This window comes from Phyllopteryx taeniolatus, chromosome 13 (genome assembly GCF_024500385.1).
Source record: "Phyllopteryx taeniolatus isolate TA_2022b chromosome 13, UOR_Ptae_1.2, whole genome shotgun sequence".
Classification (NCBI taxonomy): domain Eukaryota; kingdom Metazoa; phylum Chordata; class Actinopteri; order Syngnathiformes; family Syngnathidae; genus Phyllopteryx; species Phyllopteryx taeniolatus.
The window spans coordinates 23797300-23817532 of NC_084514.1; positions in this window are offsets into that span (position 1 = coordinate 23797300).

Consider the following 20233-nt stretch of genomic DNA (forward strand, 5'->3'; position numbering starts at 1 on the left):
TATTTTGTACTGTACAGTAATATGGGTAGGGTTGGGCATCGAGAACCGATTGGAACTGGGACTAACGTTCCGGTTCTCCCAGAATCGTTCAAATTAAAATATTTCGGTTCCCAGTTCCATAAAAGTTATGAACAGAATCGGTGACAAAGGGCAGCCTTGGCGGTGTCCAACCCTCACTAGAAATTAATCCAACTTACTGCAATGCGAAGCAAACTCTGACACCGGTCGTACAAAGACCGAACAGCCCATATCAGTGGGATCGGTACCCCATAGACCCGAAGAACCCCCCACAGGACTCCCCGAGGGCCATGGTTGAACGCCTTCTCCAAGTCCACAAAACACATGGAGACTGGTTGGGCGAACTCCCATGCACCCTCGAGGACCCTACTGAGGGTGTAGAGCTGGTCCACTGTTCCACGGCCAGAACGCAAACCACACTGCTCCTCCTGAATCCGAGATTCTGACTTCCTGTCAAGCCCTTCCCTATGCGAGAGGCTATCTATAACTCCACAAGCTAGCGAGCTTGCTTCCAAAGCTGTGAAAATACACGGTCAAGGAATCAGCCAGAGAAAAATTACAAGGACTGAAAACTTTCTGGGAAGAATTTGGCCAAAGGATACCCAGGAGTAATTCTTCAAAAATAAGACGAAAATTACTTCAACTGCACTTTGTGTTGACAATACTTTTTTGGTTGGACACAGAGCAATTAGTGATGTAAAAGATCATAAGGGAATAAACAAAAAAAACAGGTCAAATGCCATTGCCAGTGAAGCAAATGGCAAACTTTCTACATTTTTTTTATCGTGCAAGTAGATTCTTTCGATTTCACAAATGCCAAAGTTTTATTCACGGAGGCAATTATTTAACATAACGCTTTGGCTCAGCACATTGGACAGTTATTCCCAAAAATGTTTTCCGACTCAAAAATTGCAAAGAAATATGGATGTGGTCAGACCAAAACTTGAAACAGTATTCAGTGTCTTGGCGTAGTCGTCGTCAAAAAAATCGTCGACGTCATCAAAACAAACCGTTTGGTATGTCGAGTGACGGAAGCACAGATTATGATGATGTGAAACTTTTTCAAACTTGTGTTCGCTATTTCGATAACGATATAGGGAATGTATTGGCTGTACTTCTGTCCTTGAGAGAATGCAAAACAGCTTCGACAGGCGAAAACATACCTTGGCAGAATTTGGTTTGCTTTACTGCTGACAATGCTGCAGTGATGATGGGATCTAAAAAAGGAGTTGCAGCTTCCATCCATCCATCCATTTTCTTCCTCTTTATCCGAGGTCGGGTCGCAGGGGCAGTAGCTTTAGCAGGGAAGCCCAGACTTCCCTCTCACCAGCCACTTCGTCCAGCAATTCTGGGGGGATCCCGTGGCGTTCCCAGGTCAGCCAGGAGACGTAGTCTCTCCAGCATGTCCTGAATCGTCCCCGGGTCCCCTCCTGGTGGGACGTGCACGGAACACCTCACCAGGGAGGGAGGAGGCAATCTAATCAGATTCCCGAGCCACGTCATCTGGCTCCTCTCAATGAAGAGGAGCAGGAGCGGCTCGACTCTGAGCCCCTGCCAGATCACCAAGCTTCTCACCCTATCTCTAAGGGAGAGCCTAGACACCCTACGGAGGAAACTCATTTCAGCCTCTTGTATCAGGGATCTTGTTCTTTCGGTCACGACCCACAGCTTGTGACCATGGGTGAGGGTAGGAACGTAGATCGACTGGTAAATTGACAGCTTCGCCTTTCGGCTTAGCTCCTTCTTCACCACAACAGACCGATACAGTCCGCATCACTGCAGATGAATGTCGATCTCCTCACTCGTGAAAAAGACTCCAAGATACTTGAACTCCTCCACTTGGGGCAGGATCTCATTCCCAACCTGGAGAGGGCACTCCACACCTTTCCGACTAAGGACCATGGTCTCAGATTTGGAGGTGCTGATTTTCATCTCAACCGCTTCACTCTTGGCTGCGAACTGCTCCAGTGAGAATTGGAGAGTACGGCTTGATGAAGCCAACAGAAAAAAGCAGATATTCAATACTGAGGCCACCAAACCGGACGCCCTCTATGCCTCGGCTGCGCCTAGAAATTCTGTCCATAAACGTTATGAACAGAATCCGTGACAAAGGGAAGCCTTGGCAGAGTTCAACCCTCACTGGTAAGGAATCCGACTTACTGCTGGCAATGCGGCCCAAACTCTACCTGTTGTACAGGGACCAAACAGCCCGTATCATGGGGTTCGGTACCCCATAGCCACAAAATAACCCCCCACAGGACTCTGGACCCTGCCGAGGCTATACAGCTGGTCCACTGTTCCACGGCCATGATGAAAACCACACTGCTCCTCCTGAATCTGAGATATTACTTTGTGACGGACCCTCCTCTCCTGCACCCCTGAATAGACCTTACCAGGGAGGCTGAGGAGTGTGATCCCCCTGAAGTTGGAACACACCCTCCGGTCCCCCTTCTTTAAAAAGGGGGACCACCACCCCAGTCTGCCAATCCAGAAGAACTGTCCCCGATGTCCAAGTGATTTTGCAGAGGCGTGTCAACCAGGACAGCCCCACAACATCCAGAGCCTTTAGGAACTACGGGCAAATCTCATCCACCACCGGGGCCTTGCCACCGAGGAGCTTTTTTAGCACCTCGGTCACCTCAACCCAGGATATAGGAGAGCCCGCCTCAGAGATCCCAGACTCTGCTTCCTCATGGGAAGGTGTGTCGGTGGAATTGAGGTCTTCGAAGCATTCTCCCCACCGACTCACAACGTCCCGGGTTGAGGTCAGCAGTGCCCCATCCCCATTATCTACAGTGTTGATGGTGCACTGCTTCCACCTCCCGAGACGCCGGATGGTAGACCAGAATTTCCTCAAAGCCGTCTGGAATTCTTTCTCCATGGCCTCACCGGACGTTTCCCACACCCAAGTTTTTGCCTCAGCGACCACCAAAGCTGCATTCCGCTTGTCCAGCTGCCCATCAGCTGCCTCAGGAGTCCCACAGGCCAAAAATGCCCGATAGGACTCCTTCAATTGACACGACAGGCACCGACCACCTTACGGCCGCAGCTCCAGTCGGCCGCCTCATCAATGGAGGCACGGAACATGGTCCACTTGGACTGAATGTCCCCCACCTCCCTCGGGACGTGGGTAAAGTTCTGCTGGAGATAGGAGTTGATGCTCCTTCTGACAGGGAATTCTGCCTGACGTTCCCAACAGACCCTCACAAACGTTTGGGCCTGCCAGGTCGGACCGGCATCTTCCCCCACCATCGGAGCCAACTCACCACCAGGTGGTGATGAGTTGACAGCTCCCCCCCCCCTCTCTTCACCCGAATGTCCAAGACATGCAGCCGCAAGTTATAGCTTTCATTGCATAAATGTCTCCTTCCGTTTACATCGGTGGTAGGTACACTGTTTTTGATATTTAGCTTCATCACATGATAAACATAGTCTAGCATTTCTGCAGATATATAATACCTGCCAGTTTCAATGTGTAATTGCTGTGAAAACTATTTCATTTTATCATATCTCTCATTACTGTAATTTCTCATGTATAATACGCTGGAGTGTATATATACAATGCGCGACCCAAAAATCAACCCCAGAAATCAGGAAAACTCTTCTATCTATGTATAATGTGAACCATCAGTTTGTGACCATCGATATGATCAAAACATTAAGTATTATTCATATTGTATTAGTTTTTTTCAAATAAATATTCTGCTCTGTGTGCAAAATAGAACAAAATCCCATATATATATATATATATATATATATATAATATATATATATCCATCCATCCATCCATTTTCTGACTAGGGTCGCGGGCGTGCTGGAGCCTATCCCAGCTATCATTGGGCAGGATATATATACGTGTGTATATATATATATATATATATATATATATATACGTATATATATATATAGATATACGTGTATATATATATATATATATACGTATATATATATATATGTATACATATATATACGTGTATATATATATATATATATACGTGTATATATATATATATATATATATATATACGTGTATATATATATATATACACGTATATATATATATACGCGTATATATATATATATATATATATATACGTGTATATATATACACGTGTATATATATATATATATATATATATATACACGTGTATATATATATATATATATATATATATACACGTATATATATATATATACACGTATATATATATATATATATATACACGTATATATATATATATATATATATACACGTATATATATATATATATATATACACGTATATATATATGTATACATATATATATATATATATATATATACACGTATATATATATATATACGTGTATATATATATATATATACGTGTATGTATATATATATATATATATATATATACGTGTGTATATATATATATATATATATATATATATATATATATAATCTATGAAATTTTAACTTTTTGAATGGAATTACGGAAATAAATAAACTTTTTTGGAAATGGTCTGAATTAAAATTTGTCACAAACGTATAAACAGTCATTAATATCGGGCAGCCGTGGCCCAGTGGTTAAGATCATCAGCCGCCACTGTGGGGGATCTAAGTTCAAGACCCCGACCGGACCATCTGCCAACATGCCCCGGACTCACAGCTGTGGTGTCCTTGAGCAAGACACTGATACCCTGAACTGTTCCCCGGGCGCTTCAGCTGCCCCCTGCTCCAGTGTGTTCCACTAACAAGTGTGTGTGTGTGTTCACTGTGATGGGTAAAATGCAGAGAACGAACTTTGTGTGCATGCATGCATGCATGTTCATGACAATAAAGGTGATTCTTCTTCTTCTTAATCCCTTGACAGGCAATATACTGCCAATCAAGTTTCCAGTTGGTTAAGAAATAGTGCCAACTAGCAACATTAATAACATCACAAGTAGATAAAATCAACCTGTTTTGAGTCAAGATTTGTTCTACCTTTTAAAAGTCTGCAGCCTTACTTTACTGCTTTGTCAATATGTTCAATGGCTACATCTCTTACAATAGTAATACTAAAACTGAGATAATTGTTTTTGGGAATAAAGAAAAGAGGATTGCTGTTCGTAAATACCTGGAGTCACTCTCTTTAAAAACAAAGACCAAGTCCAAAACCTTGGTGTACTGATAGATTTCGATCTGACTTTCAACAGTCATATCAAATCAGTTACTAAAACTGCCTTCTACCATCTGAAGAGCATATCCAGACTGAAGGCTTGCATGTGTCAAGCAGACCAGGACAAGCTCATCCATGCTTTTATCTCAAGTAGACTTGACTATTGAAATTGTCTTCTAACTGGACACCCCCAAAAGAGCATTAAACCGCTGCAGCTCATTCAGAATGCTGCAGCTCAGGTTCTGACCTGAACAAAGAGGTCAGAGCATATTACTCCAATTCTACAGTCTTTACACTGGCTCTCAGTCAGCTATAAAATAGATTTTAAAGTTTTGCTACTGGTCTATAAATCACTAAATGGTTTAGGTCCTGAATAATGCAGCCCTATAGGGGGCACAAGCCAGTGCAAACTGTAGGCCGGTCCCAAGCCCGGATAAATGCAGAGGGTGGCGTCAGGAAGGCCATCCGGCTTAAAATTTCGCCAAACAAATATGAGCGTCCATCCAAAGAATTCGATAACGGATCGGTCGTGGCCCGGATTAACAAAGTCCGCTAATTCAGCTACTGTGGGTCGAAGTCGAAGAAGAAGAAGAGGTGGAAAGCGGGTTCTTCGGCAGAAAGAGAAGAGGAAAGCACAGAGCCGAGAACTGAATGTGAGGACTTTGAATGTTGGGACGATGACAGGAAAATCTCGGGAGCTGCTTCCTCATGGGAGGCGGGCTCTCCTATCTCTGGGTTTGAGGTCACCGAGGTAGTTAAAAAGCTCCTCGGTGGCAGGGCCCCGGGGGTGGATGAGATTCGCCCGGAGTTCCTAAAGCATCTGGATGTTGTGGGGCTGTCCTGGTTGACACGCCTCTGCAACATCGTGTGGACATTGGGGACAGTGCCTCTGGATTGGCAGACTGGGGTGGTGGTCCCCCTTTTTAAGAAGGGGGACCGAGGGTGTGTTCCAACTACAGGGGGATCACACTGCTCAGCCTCCCTGGTAAGGTCTATTCAGGGGTGCTGGAGAGGAGGGTCCGTCAGGAAGTTGAATCTCAGATTCAGGAGGAGCAGTGTGGTTTTCGTCCTGGCCGTGGAACAGTGGACCAGCTCTACATCCTCTGCAGGGTCCTCGAGAGTTCACCCAACCAGTCTACATGTGTTTTGTGGACTTGGAGAAGGCGTTCGACCGTGTCCCTCAGGGAGTCCTGTGGAGGCTGCTTCGGGAGTATGGGGTACCGAACCCCCTGATACGGGCTGTTCGGACCCTGTACGACCGGAGTCAGAGTTTGGTCCACATATCCGGCAGTAAGTCAGACTCGTTCCCGGTGAGGGTTGGACTCCGCCAAGGCTGCCCTTTGTCGCTGATTCTGTTCATAACTTTTATGGACAGAATTTCTAGGCGCAGCCGAGGCGTAGAGGGTGTCCGGTTTGGTGGCCTCAGTATTGCATCTCTGCTTTTTGCTGATGATGTGGTTCTGTTGGCTTCATCAAGCCATGAGCTCCAACTCTCACTGGAGCAGTTCGCAGCCGAGTGTGAAGCGGCTGGGATGAGAATCAGCACCTCCAAATCTGAGACCATGGTCCTCAGTCGGAAAAGGGTGGCATGCCTCTCCAGGTCGGGGATGAGATCCTGCCCCAAGTGGTGGAGTTCAAGTATCTTGGGGTCTTGTTCACGAGTGAGGGAAGAATGGAACGGGAGATTGACAGGCGGATCGGTGCAGCGTCTGCAGTGATGCGGACTTTGTATCGGTCCGTTGTGGTAAAGAAGGAGCTAAGCCGAAAGGCGAAGCTCTCAATTTACCGGTCGATCTTCGTTCCTCCCCTCACCTATGGTCATGAGCTGTGGGTCGTGACCGAAAGAACAAGATCCCGGATACAAGCGGCCGAAATGAGTTTCCTCCGAAGGGTGTCCGGGCTCTCCCTTAGAGATAGGGTGAGAAGCTCGGTCATCCGTGAGGATCTCAGAGTAGAGCCGCTGCTCCTCCGCATTGAGAGGAGCCAGATGAGGTGGCTGGGGCATCTGATTCGGATGCCTCCCGGACGCCTCCCTGGTGAGGTGTTCCGGGCACGTCCCACCGGGAGGAGATCCCGGGGACAACCCAGGACGCTCTGGAGAGACTACGTCTTTCGGCTGGCCTGGGAATGCCTCGGGATCCCCCCGGAAGAGCTGGATGAAGTGGCTGGGGAGAGGGAAGTCTGGGCGTCCCTGCTAAAGCTACTGCCCCCGCGACCCGACCCGGATAAGCGGTAGAAAATGGATAGATGGATGGATGGATGATGAGGATGGAGCTGCGAGGCAAGAGAGCTAGAGTAAGACCAAAGAGAAGGTTGATTGATGTCGTGAGGGAAGTCATGAGGGCAGTTGGTGTTCGAGAGGAGGATGCAAGAGATAGGCTTACATGGAAAAGGATGACGCGCTGGGGCGACCCCTGAAGGGACAAGCCGAAAGGAAAAGAAGATCCTGGTCAGGGTCGCGGGGTGCTGTAGCCTATCCCAGCTGACTTCGGGCGAAAGGTGGATTACACCCTGAAGTGGTTGCAAGTCAGTCGCAGGGCACATATAGACACGGAAAACCATTCACACTCACATTCACTGAATCCACGCTGCCCGCACCAAAGTCAGGTGAGTGTACCACTACACCATCAGTGACCAAAAGTAACTAATTCAGAAAAAAAGTAACTTTTTATTTACTTTCAGCAGCTGCCAAGTGGCAGGAATATCATTTAGTACAAAAAAAACATTAGCTTAACTGTACCCATTACTTGGTAGTGTACACCACAGAATGAATGTCATCAACATGAACCAATAACTTAAATATTAGTGTAGTTGAAGCCACATTAAATCAGTAACTTAGTGCAGACTTGACATGCCAACACAATACAGTAAGTACCTAAAGGTAAATAAGAACACCATTTTCAGTACACTGCCGATTGTGCTCCATAAAGGAAACTGTTTGTGCATGCGTATACGAAAATGTGAAAGTGAGTGACACACACACACACCAATGCTCCCACCACAGTAATTTTGATGCGACGAGGGAGAAAACTTTTTTTTCTTACTACGTGACGTCAGCCATGCAGCGCGTTAAACCAGCTCACAGTCCGGTCTCCAGACAATGTTGAGAGTTCTCACTTTTCATTGTAAATATTATTTAAGCTAAGACTTGTAAGCCCTTCAGTGAGTCAGTCCTTACCCTCCATGACCGATTCATTGACCGCGCACATCGGTATGAATAATTATCCCACAATGCATTGCATGTTTAACGCGGCAGTAAAACTGTATTCTTAATGTGTAAATAAAAAAGTAACAACAATCAAATACACCTTTTACTAAAAAATAGTGTGGCGACAGGGAAATCGTGCATTTCTTTGCACTTTTATGTTACTAAACCATCACTGTGCATCGTGTAATAAACAATCACTTCCCAATCGCTTTCTTCTATTTGTTGAAAAGAAGAGCGGTCTTGGTTAAATGCTTCTGCACATCTGTGCCGTCTACTCCACTTGACTCGGACTCAAATTCAAGAGGGCGCCTACCCGTGTGGTCGCCTCGGTTACGTGCTCTTTAGTATTGTCTATGTTTTTGTGTTTTTCATTCTTCTTTGGAGACATTACGCGGCTCACTTACAAAAGGGAAGACTCGCTAAACATTAGGGAGTCTACCCCTGACTTTCTTTCACCAACTTTTCCAAATCCGCTCAGTTTTTTCCCCAGTTACTCACCGGGGGGGCGGCTGCGGTCCAAGGCACATGGAGGCGAAGGCGACGAAGGGGGAAGCGCGCCGTCATCAAAGTGAAGCTCCGCAAGAGAGGACACAGATTGGCGTTCCTGTCGATCCACCTCACGAATCTACACTCTCGACCCAATAAAATGGACGAGCTTCATCTTCTGACAAAGACCAGTAAAGACTTCGGACATTCTGCCACCCTGTGCTTTACGGAAACATGACTTTGTGAACGCCTCCCCGATGGCGCCGTAATGCTTCCATGCTTCCAACTAGATTGTGTCACGAAGTTATCGGGAAGAACAAAATGCAGCGGGATATGCTTCTATACAAATGAAAAATGGTGTACTGACGTCACGGAGCTCAGCACACACTGCAGCCCGGATTTAGAGTCGCTGTTTTTAACTGTAAGCCATTCTACTCCCGTTGTGAGTTTGCATTTTTCATTCACACATTTACATTCCTCCTCAAGCTAACACGAATGCCGCAATCTTAATGCTCGCTGAACAAGTAAACGAAATGGAAAAAAAACACCCAGACTCACCCCTCATTATTCTCGGGGACTTTAACAAAGCTAAACTCAACCACGAACTCCCTAAATACAAGCACCACATCGACTGTCCTACCAGGGAAAATAAAAGTTTTAGACCACTGCTATACTTCGCTAAATAACACATACCGTGCCATACCTCGTGCAGTTCTGGGCTCGTCTGATCACTGCTTAATTCACTTAATACCAACATCCAGACAAGAACTTAAATGTGCGAAGCCTACGGTGAAAACTGAAAAAGTGGACCAACGAAGCAAAGACAGAACTTAAAAGCTGTCTGGACTGGACAGACTGTAGTGTCTTTTAAAATTCAGCTGACAGGCTGGATGAATATACGAATACTGTCACATCCTATATCAGTTTCTGTGAAGAGGTGTGTGTACCAACAAAGTCATTTCGCACGTTCAATAACAATAAGCCGTGGTTCACTGCCAAACTTAAGCAACTTCACCAGCCTAAAGAGGACGCATATCAAAGTGGGGATAGGGCCCTGTATAATCGTGCTAGAAACCAGCTGACTAAATAAATTAACATTGCAAAGAGAAACTATGCAGTAAAGTTAGAAATACAGTTTACCGCTAAATCAGTCTGGCATGCATTACAATCGCAAACCAATTACAAGCGACCAACCCCACAAGCTGAGAACAATAAAACACTTTCACATCCCACACCCACCCAGCCGCACCACCAACCACCATCACACCTCTGACTTCTGCGTTGACCATCCACAGACAGGATGTGAGACTCATCTTCAAACAGCAAAAGATTAACAAAGCGGCAGGCTCAGACCTTGTGTCCCCATCCTGCCTCAAAGTCTGCATGGGGCAGCTCGCGCCAGTCTTCACACAGATCTTCAATAGATCTCTGGAATTGTGTGAAGTACCATCCTGTTTCTAGTGCTCCACCATCATCCCAGTCCCCAAGAAACCTGCAATCTCGGGTCTGAATGACTACAGGCCTGTCGCCCTAACATCTGTGGTCATGAAGTCTTTTGAACGCCTCGTGCTTGACCACCTCAAGAGCATCACAGGTCCCATGCTGGACCCCCTGCAGTTTGCCTACCGAGCAAACAGGTCTGCGGATGATGCAGTCAACATGGGACTGCACTTCATCCAAGAACATATCAACAGCGTGGGGACCTACGCAAGGATCCTATTCGTGGACTTCAGCTCTGCATTCCCCGAACTCCTCTCCTCCAGGTTTCTCCAGCTCAGCGTCTTGCCTGCCATCTGCCAGTGGATTTACAGCTTCCTGACAGGCAGGTCACAGCAGTGGGGGCTGGGGGACACTACCTCATCTACACGCACCACCAGCACCGGGGCACCCCAAGGTTGTGTCCTCTCTCCGCTGCTCTTCTCTCTTTACACAAACGACTGCACCTCAACGCACCCGGCTGTCAAACTCCTGAAGTTTGCAGTCGACACCACAGTCATCGGCCTCATCAAAGAGCCTCAACCTGGAGCTGAACATGCTCAAGACTGTAGAGATGATCATGGACTTCAGGAGGCATCCTTCGCCACAGCTGCCCCTCACGCTGTCCAGCTGCCCCGTGTCAACCGTCGAGACCTTCAAGTTTCTGGGAATTACAGTCTCTCGGGACCTGAAGTGGGAGATCAACATCAATTCCATCCTCAAAAAGGCCCAGCAGAGGATGTACTTTCTGCAGCTTCTGAGTAAACACAGCCTACCACAGGAGTCATCGAATCAGTCCTGTGTTTTTCCATCACAGTCTGGTTTAGTGCAGCTACAAAAAAGGACAAACTCCGACTGCAACGGACAATCAAAACTGCTGAAAAGATTGTTGGTACCCCTCTACCCACCCTTGAGGACGCTGCCAGAACTAAGACAAGAGTTCAATGGTTTTATTTGATAACAGTCCAGTTTGCATTAGCACTGAGAGAGATTCACGAGATTTTTCATGCTTGTTAAATCTTCATGTGTGTGGGGAAAGCTGACTACTCCCGAGTCATAACTCAGTGAATTGTGACATGAAACGGAATGTAGTCAACCAAGAAGCGACGTGTCCCCTGAATGACGAACAAGGAAGCAGCTGTAAATAAAAACAAACATGTCCTCCCCAATGTTGTCTTTTGTATATTTGGGTTCAGCAGACGGCAAGAAGTATTTTCCAAAGCAAGTCTTCATTGAAGATATCACTATTCAACAACAGTCCCACCTCCAGTCCCTTCGCCAACACTCGGGGAAACATCGGCGCAACATATCCAGTCTTTCTTCTTCTTTTTTTGTTAGATGACATGAGATTTCTGTCTTGGTAACTGGATTGTAGATTGGTGATGGAACAGAATCCTTATGCTCCAACTACCGGAGACAAATTCCTTGCATGTTTTGTGGACATACTTGGCAAAATAAAGATGATTCTGATTATGTGTGTGGCGCACACGACACACAGTACGACCAAATCTGTTAAATAGCTGACTTTTTATTTTATTTTATTTATCTTTATGTGTGGGGTCTGTAACAGATTTACAATCTTTTAAGATTTGAAACTCCTTATGTGTGTACCAGGCCCAAGTTTCTTGCTTTTGCCATCCAAGCTCTGTTTCATGGATTTCTTCAAGCTGTCTTCTCTGTTGCATCAAGTACAAATATTAGAATGCATCTATACAGGATGATTTATAGTAATGTAGACACATTCAGTGTACATGTTCAACTCAACCTTTAGAGCAGTGTCACAGACATATTTGAATGATATTCAAAAGACACATTTGTTACAGGAACGATTGTGGTGTTGAAGGAATTCTGCACACATTCTAATGAGAGCAGTGATGTCATTTGTCTGTGCTCTGGTGAAAAAGGTAAGCAAGAACAAGCCTCTGAGAAGAGAGCCCATAAATCATCTGGAAGAGTTTATTGTAAAGTAGCAGGAGAGTTGTGCGGGGCCTAGGGGCCTTCCGCTTACTGCTTGGACAGAGAGATTTGTTTGCGTTCACCAATTCAAACAGTCAGGAGAAGAAGGACTGGACCGGTTCTTCACAGTCTCTCAGGATAACTGCCTAACGCTCGCCAATGCACCTCTCACTATTGTTTATTTTCAGCTACGTATTGTTTTTTTTTTTTACAGTTCAAAAGTGGATAAGCATATTTCCTCAGAATCAAGCACTTACTGTAAATGGTAATGTTGTGCTTCAGATTACCTAAAGTCAAGGTATGGGAAGGCAGTTGAGATTAGTCTCTCTGCCAATCCCACCCAAGTGTTAGGGCCTTGAATGGAAGTTCTGTCTAAGGGGACTTAGCTCAGAACAAGTAGGTAAGTGGAATTTTTTAAATCAGGAAACAATTTAGTGTTGGGCCAGCGTTAGTGGAATTGCGTACTTACATAATTTGTCAAATGTCATGATCATAAAAAAAATCATGGCAACAGCACTTTTTTTTTTTTTTGCCACCATAGAAATGAGTCAGTGATAGACAAAAAAGGTGATGATAGTCAAATAACCTTTTTGTGGCATGGGAATGGGTTACACACATCATCCTGGCTCTGCAGTGGATATGGCTAAAGTGTGTCAAGGCGTAAATAAACTTATGATTGTTTTTACTTTTTTAATATTAATAGCTGTTCAGTTTCCCGCGACCCTTGTGAGGATAAGCGGCTCAGAAAATGGATGGATGGATAGCTGTTCAGTTCTTTTTACTCTTCTATGATAGTTACTGGTAAGAATGCCGAAAGCATAATGCACTCTCCTCTTTCCACTTCCCTATACTCTGCAGGTCTGTCACGTATCAAGTAAAGAAAAAGTACACAATTTATTGTTTATGTTAGTTTTATTATATGGTAGTTGGGTTTCTCTTCCTTGTTTATGACCCGAAAAGTGTAAAGCTGCAAAATGTTCATCTCTTTTGCAGGTAGAAGAATATGGCCCATATATTGTACACAATGGAAAATAAAGTGAAGGTTACGTTCACTGTATCTGAACACTAAACTCCAGTTGCCAATCTTTACTGAACCGAGGCTGACCGAGAAAATGCAGGCAGGGTCAAAGATGACTTTTTCTCCTTTTTTCTGTCAAAGGCTTTTGGAGATTAATAAAAATTGACAATGTTACCACCTCTCAGCACATTAGAGTCCGTGAGTGTTTGTTCATAGGAGAGACATTGAACAGAGAAATACATGGTCTTGTTTTTTTTTCTTCTTCTTTCTGAGTATACTGGATCCACCTGGTTGATTGGACTGTGACCCTCAGAAGTTACTGGTTATTAATATCATAAGGAATAGGGACCCCCACCACTCCCTTTGCGCTCAAAGAAAACTCTGTAGAACATCACTGAATCTGCATCTGACAGTCTGCCCTGACCCTCATACGTTCCTGATATGTGTGAAAAATGACTTTCGTCTCTTTCTCTGAATGCTTCACAGCACTGTGGACTGTGTTAACATCCTCCTCTTCTGTCCTTCTCACGGACGTGCACGCACATATCTCATTTCATGTTTGGCAAAACGTGTTGGGAATTCCAATAGGTTAAAACAAAATGCTGAAAGAGCTGACAATACAGAGACGGTCAAGGCCTTGTTTGAAACGTTGTGTTCTGGCTCCCTCTGCTGTTGTACGGAGGAAAGTTTATTTTGGGGAAATGTAACATGTAATAACATAATGTTATGTTAACATGTATTAATGGTCTTACTGAACTTCCATCCACCCATTTTCCGTACTGCTTATCCTCATGAGGGTCGCGGGCGTGCTGGTGCCTATCTCAGCTGACTATGAGCGAGAGGCGGGGTACACCCTTAACTGGTTGCCAGCCAATCACAGGGCACATGTAGACAAACAGCCATTTTCATTCACATTCACTCACTACAGGCAATTTAGAATCTTCAATTAACCTACCATGCATGTTTTTGGGATGTGGGAGGACCCAGAGAAAATCCACAAAGGCACAGGGAGAACATGCAAACGCCACACAGACGAGGCCTGATTTTAACCTGAGTCCTCAGAACTGTGAGGGAGATGTGCTAACCACTCCTCCACCATGCCGCCCCTTTGTGAACTTATCACCTTTAAAAAAAAAAATGGTTGATGATTAACTAGCCTGACTTCTGTGCAGGCAGTGTAAGTTCAGGTCCTACTCAGTCATGGTGTAAATCCGAGTGTGAATGATTATCTGTCTCTGTAGGTGCCCTGTGGCTGATTGGCGACCAGTCCAGGGTGTGCCCTGTCTTTCTTCTGAAGTCAGCTGGGATAGGTTGCAACCCCCTGCAACTTTGAACAAGATAAGTGGATAGGTCATTTTCATATAATTTGATCAATAACGGTAAAGATATGGTCCACTGAATTTCCATCCATCAATTTTCTGAGCCGCTTCTCCTTACTAGGGTCGCGGGCGTGCTGGAGCCTATCCCAGCTATCATCGGGCAGGAGGCGGGGTACACCCTGAACTGGTTGCCAGCCAATCGCAGGGCACATACAAACAAACAACCATTTGCACTCACAGTCACAACTACGGGCAATTTAGAGTCTCCAATTAATGCATGTTTTTGGGATGTGGGAGGAAACCGGAGTACCCGGAGAAAACCCACGCAGGCACAGGGAGAACATGCAAACTCCACACAGGCGGGGCCGGGGATTGAACCCCGGTCCTCAGAACTGTGAGGGTGACGCTCTAACCAGTCGTCCACCGTGTCACCCCACTGAATTTCCTTTTGGATATAAATTCATTTTACTGATATTTTAGTGGACACTAGGACCATGCCATCAGTCAGCGAGGTCGGGGCGTGTGCAAACTGTTTTGGCGCTCATGAGCGATTCGGCATAAAGTTGTGTTTCAGTGTGTTTGTTCGCAGTTAGGGAATAAAGACATTTTGAAGTAAGTACCTGAATCCTTTTATCCTGGCACATTGGTGACCCCAACGTAATGTTCCTAGCAGCGGATGAAGAAGTGTCTTCCTCGGCCATGGTGTCACCCCAACTCTCGCAACCTACTGTCGCTACTGTGTCATGATTGAAATCATCAAAGTGTCATGATTGAAATCATGACGCTTCGACAAGCATGTCGAAGCGCTGTTCCACCTAAGAAGAGGAATCACTGCAGATGATCCAAAGTATTACATGGTCGTTACGGCCCTCGACCAGCAGACAAGGCGTCACGCTATGCAGCTGTTGCGCGCAGCTCCAAGTAATTGAAAATACGACGCACTCAAGCGACTTCTGTTCAGGAGGTACAGTCTCTCTGACTCAGAGAGGGCAGATAGGCTCCTTTCCCTTCCCGGGTTGGGCGATGGCACAGCAGTAGACCGTATGGATATGCTGTCGCTTTTGGGCTCGGATAAAGGCGGATTCATTTTCCCACACATTTTTCTATGCCAATTACCGCCTCCAGTGCACGCGGTGTCGGCTAACTCCGCTTGCCTGGCTAACGGGGATTACCGGAGTTGACCGAGGAAGCCGATCGAGTCCTCCTTGCTACGAGGCCTTTCACGGTGCAGAGTGTGACGGCGGATCCCTCCCAGGCAGCTTTGGGGAACGTGGAGCCGATAGTGGTGGCTGCTGTGGTCACGAGGAAGCGATGCGAGAGGAGCCTGTGTTTCTTGCACCAGCGGTTTGGCGCCAAGGGTCGGCGGTCGGTGTGTTCCGCCTGCACCTACGAGACTCCGGGAAACTCCAATGCTGGCGTTCAGTAGAGGCTATGGGCACCGGCGAAGTAAGCGAGCTGCTCTTCATCTCAGACTCATTGTCTAAGAGGCGTTTCCTGGTGGAGAGCAGGTCTCAAGTCAGCTTGCTTCCCTCCACGGACGAGGACAAGGTGACTGTTGCCGCAGACTTCGGCTGAGCACAGCTAATGTCCGCCCTCCCAAACGTTGCCCTCTTGGCCCACCCGGTCTCCACGGCGCCAGTAACTTTGACTACCGACGCGTACGAAATTGCTGGAGGAGTGGTAGTTGAACAACAGGTGGGGAATGTGTGGCAGCCCCTTGCGTTTTTCAGCCGTAATCTGTGGGATAATGAACGCAAGTATAGCGTTTTTGACCAAGAGTTGCTGGCACTATATCTTGTGGCACGCTTCGCTTCCTACTGGAAAGACGCCGTTTCACTGCTTATGTGGATCATAAGCCATTTTTTCTTCCCATGTCGAAAATTAAAGACCCATGGTCAGCCCGCCGACAGTGCCATTTGGCAGTCAATTCTGAGTTTACGACAGACATTCAGCATGTGGCTGGTAAGTGTTTATCGCACGCGCTTGTTTGTCCGGTCAGATTTATGGTGGGCCTTGGCGGAGTCCTTGGGTGTGCGGGTACACCGCCCTACTGCTTACCACCCGCAGGCCAATGGTTTGTGCGAACGTTTTCACTGGTTGCTGAAAGCTGCGTTGCATGCTGCGCTTTGTGTGTTCCAGTGTATTTGTCAGCAGTCAAGGAATAAAGACGTTTTGAACCAAGTACGTGCATCCTTTTATCCTGCCACAATATGTGTTTGAAGTGTTGGCAGTTGTGATCCATCAAAAGGTAATAGTTGTGTCTAAGGACTTCAGCTCAGCGTTCAACACCATCATCCCTGTACTCCTTTCATCCAAGCTTCTCCAGCTCAGCGTCTCACCTGCCATCTGCCAGTGGATTTACAGCTTTCTGACGGGCAGGACACAGCAGGTCAGGCTGGGGGAGGCCACCTCATCCACACGCAGCATCAGCACTGGGGCGCCTCAAGGTTGTGTCGTCTCTCCTCTGCTCTTCTCTCTCTACACGAACGACTGCACCTCAGCGAACCCGACTGTCAAACTCCTGAAGTTTGCAGATGACACCACTGTCATCGGCCTCATCAAGGACGGTGACGAGTCTGCATATCGACAGGAAGCGGAGCGGCTGGAGCTGTGGTGCAGCCGACACAACCTGGAGCTGAACACGCTCAAGACTGTAGAGATGATCGTGGACGTCAGGAGGCATCCTTCGCCACAGCTGCCCCTCACATTGTCCAGCTGCCTTGTGTCAACCATCGAGACCTTCAAGTTCCTGGGAATTACAATCTCTCAGGACCTGAAGTGGGCGACCAACATCAACTCCGTCCTCAAAAAGGCCCAGCAGAGGATGTACTTCCTGCGGCTTCTGAGAAAGCACGGCCTGCCACCGGAGCTGCTGAGACAGTTCTACACAGTGGTCATCAAATCAGTCCTGTGTTCTTCCATCACAGTCTGGTTTGGTCCTGCTACAAAAAAGGATAAACTCCGACTGCAATGGACAATCAAAACTGCTGAAAGGATTGTCGGTACCCCCCTACCCACCCTTGAGGACTTGCACGCTGCCAGAACTAAGACAAGGGCGTGCAAAATCCTCTCGGACCCTCCGCACCCCGGTCACCAGCTCTTCCTGCTCCTTCCCTCAGGTAGGGGCTACCGATCAATGCAAACTAGAAGTCGTAGACATTCCAACAGCTTCTTCCCTCTTGCGATCAACTTCTTAAACACCTAACTTATAATTCCATTACAACAAGCTGGCAATTTCTTGACTTGAGTTCGTTGTCACATTTCTGTGGGGCCAATTATGTATTACTCGTGCACTCACTGTAGTTGTCTCGCCATGCTGCACTATTTGCATATACTGGCCACTCATGCCAGAGTAGCATCTGCTCCATTTGCACACTGATTGAGGAGTATCTGGAACATTTGCACAACCAACATTGTCCCAGATTATCGCACTACTCGTCACTTTAAACCGCATTCACTCCTTGAAGTCTCAGCGCCCTTTGCACAATGGTCATTGCACCGGACTATTGCAATATTAGTCATTCGAACTGCTCTAAGTGCTAGAGGACTCTGCATCTTTTTGCACAATTGTTTTTTGTCAATGTCTTTATGTCTCCAAAGTGTTCTGTAAATTGACTGTCTGTTGTAGTAGAGCGGCTCCAACTACTGGAGACAAATTCCTTGTGTGTTTTGGACATACTTGGCAAATAAAGATGATTCTGATTCTGAAAGGATTTTTATCCTTAAATTTGATTTTTCAATGCCAAAATGTGTTTACCATCAGGTGTCCAAAATTAAGTTTCATGATTTGCAACATGTTTTCTGAAGATGCTAATTAGATTTTCGGATATATAGGATTTTTCTCTGATTGCTGAAGATGCCTTTTCCATGAAAACGAGCACAAATCTGTCTTCAGAGTTCCTTTTTTTCCCCAGAGTTCCTTTTACAAATGGTCCTTTTACAAAGCTGTCTTTATTTAACCGTTAATGCCACTGGCGAGAGCCTCATTATGTTGTTGCAATATAACAGAGGGATCTGTGAGCTGAAGTGCCAGGATGAGGCAGGCATTTTGCTTTCACACAATAGCATACTATTTCTGAGATATGAATGAATTTGTGTGTCGGAACTACTGGATGTCTTTACTATTATTATGATTGTAAAGAGACACAAGTGTATTGGGTTTAATAAGTAGTTAGGATCATTTATGCACTTGTATCTGCAGAGTTTGAAGGGCAACACGTAAACTGTGCAACTCACACGATTTATATGAAACTGTTCATGTCTTTGCCGTGATGCACATTTTTCTTTACCATTATGCAAGACGTGTGTTTCAGTTGGCTACCACCGTTTGCACTGTCAATAAGGACTGCCTTTACTATGAGGTTAACTAAAATGTTAAATCATCAACAGCTTTTTGAAAATAGGAACTTAAGTGTGACTGTTACAGCATGGGAGACATTAAAACCAACCACCCATATAAAACCAAGGCAGCATGAAAAAATAAAATTGTAATGTTTTTCTTATACGTGTCCGTTTACCTTTATTGATCAAATACCCGGTTATAGAAAATGGATGCAAGGGTTCTGGTACATGGAGGAACTGGCCGCTGTGGGTTGCTTCCTGGCCGAGCTTCTCCTGCATCTCACAAGATCCAGGCTCAGTGCATTCTTAGGCCACTTTGGTTCTTGCACAGCTTTCCGCTGATGCATGTTTCTTGGTTGTCACGCACAATGTTGCTGGGAGTCACTGGCTGAACCAGAATTCTGTTTTGATACTAGTTGGTGCTTCACGGAGAGATGGCTATGTGAACATGTCCCCGATGGCGCCATAATGCTTCCGGACTTCCAACTACACTGAGCGGACCGTGTCACGGAGCTATCGGGGAAAACAAAAGGTGGCGGAATATGCTTCTAAGTATATCAACGCAAAATTGTGTACCAATGTCTCGGAGCTCAACACACACTGCACCCAGGACTTAGAGTCGCTGTTTTTGACCAGTAAGCCATTCTACTAGCCACATGAGTTCACCTCTTTCATCCTCGCAGGTGTCTACATTCCTCCCCAAGCTAACACGAACGCCGCACTACTAACGCTCACTGAACAAGTAAACGAACTTGAACAAAGCACCCAGATCCATCCCTCATTATTCTTGGGTACTTTAACAAAGCTAAACTCAACCACAAACTCCCACGGTCAGTGTCACATCCTATATCAGTTTCTGTGAAGATGTGTGTGTACCAACAAAGACACGTTCAATAATAAGTCGTGGTTCACTGCTAAACTTCAGCAACTTTGCCAGGCTAAAGAGGATGCCTATCAAAGTGGGGACAGAGCCCTATACAATCGTGCTAGAAATCAGCTGACAAAAGAAAGTAACATCGCAAAGAGAAATTATGCAGAAAAAATAGAAAACAGTTTACTACCAGAGATTCTAACTCAGTCTGGCAAGGATTAAAAACCACTAACCAACTACAAGCAACCATCCTCCAAAGCGGAGAACAATAAACGACTAGTTGACAACTTGAACACCTTCTACTGCAGATTTGAAAATTACACTTTCACACCCCACCCTCACCCAGCCGTACCACCGACCACCATCGCAGCTCTGACTTCTGCGTTGACCATTCAAC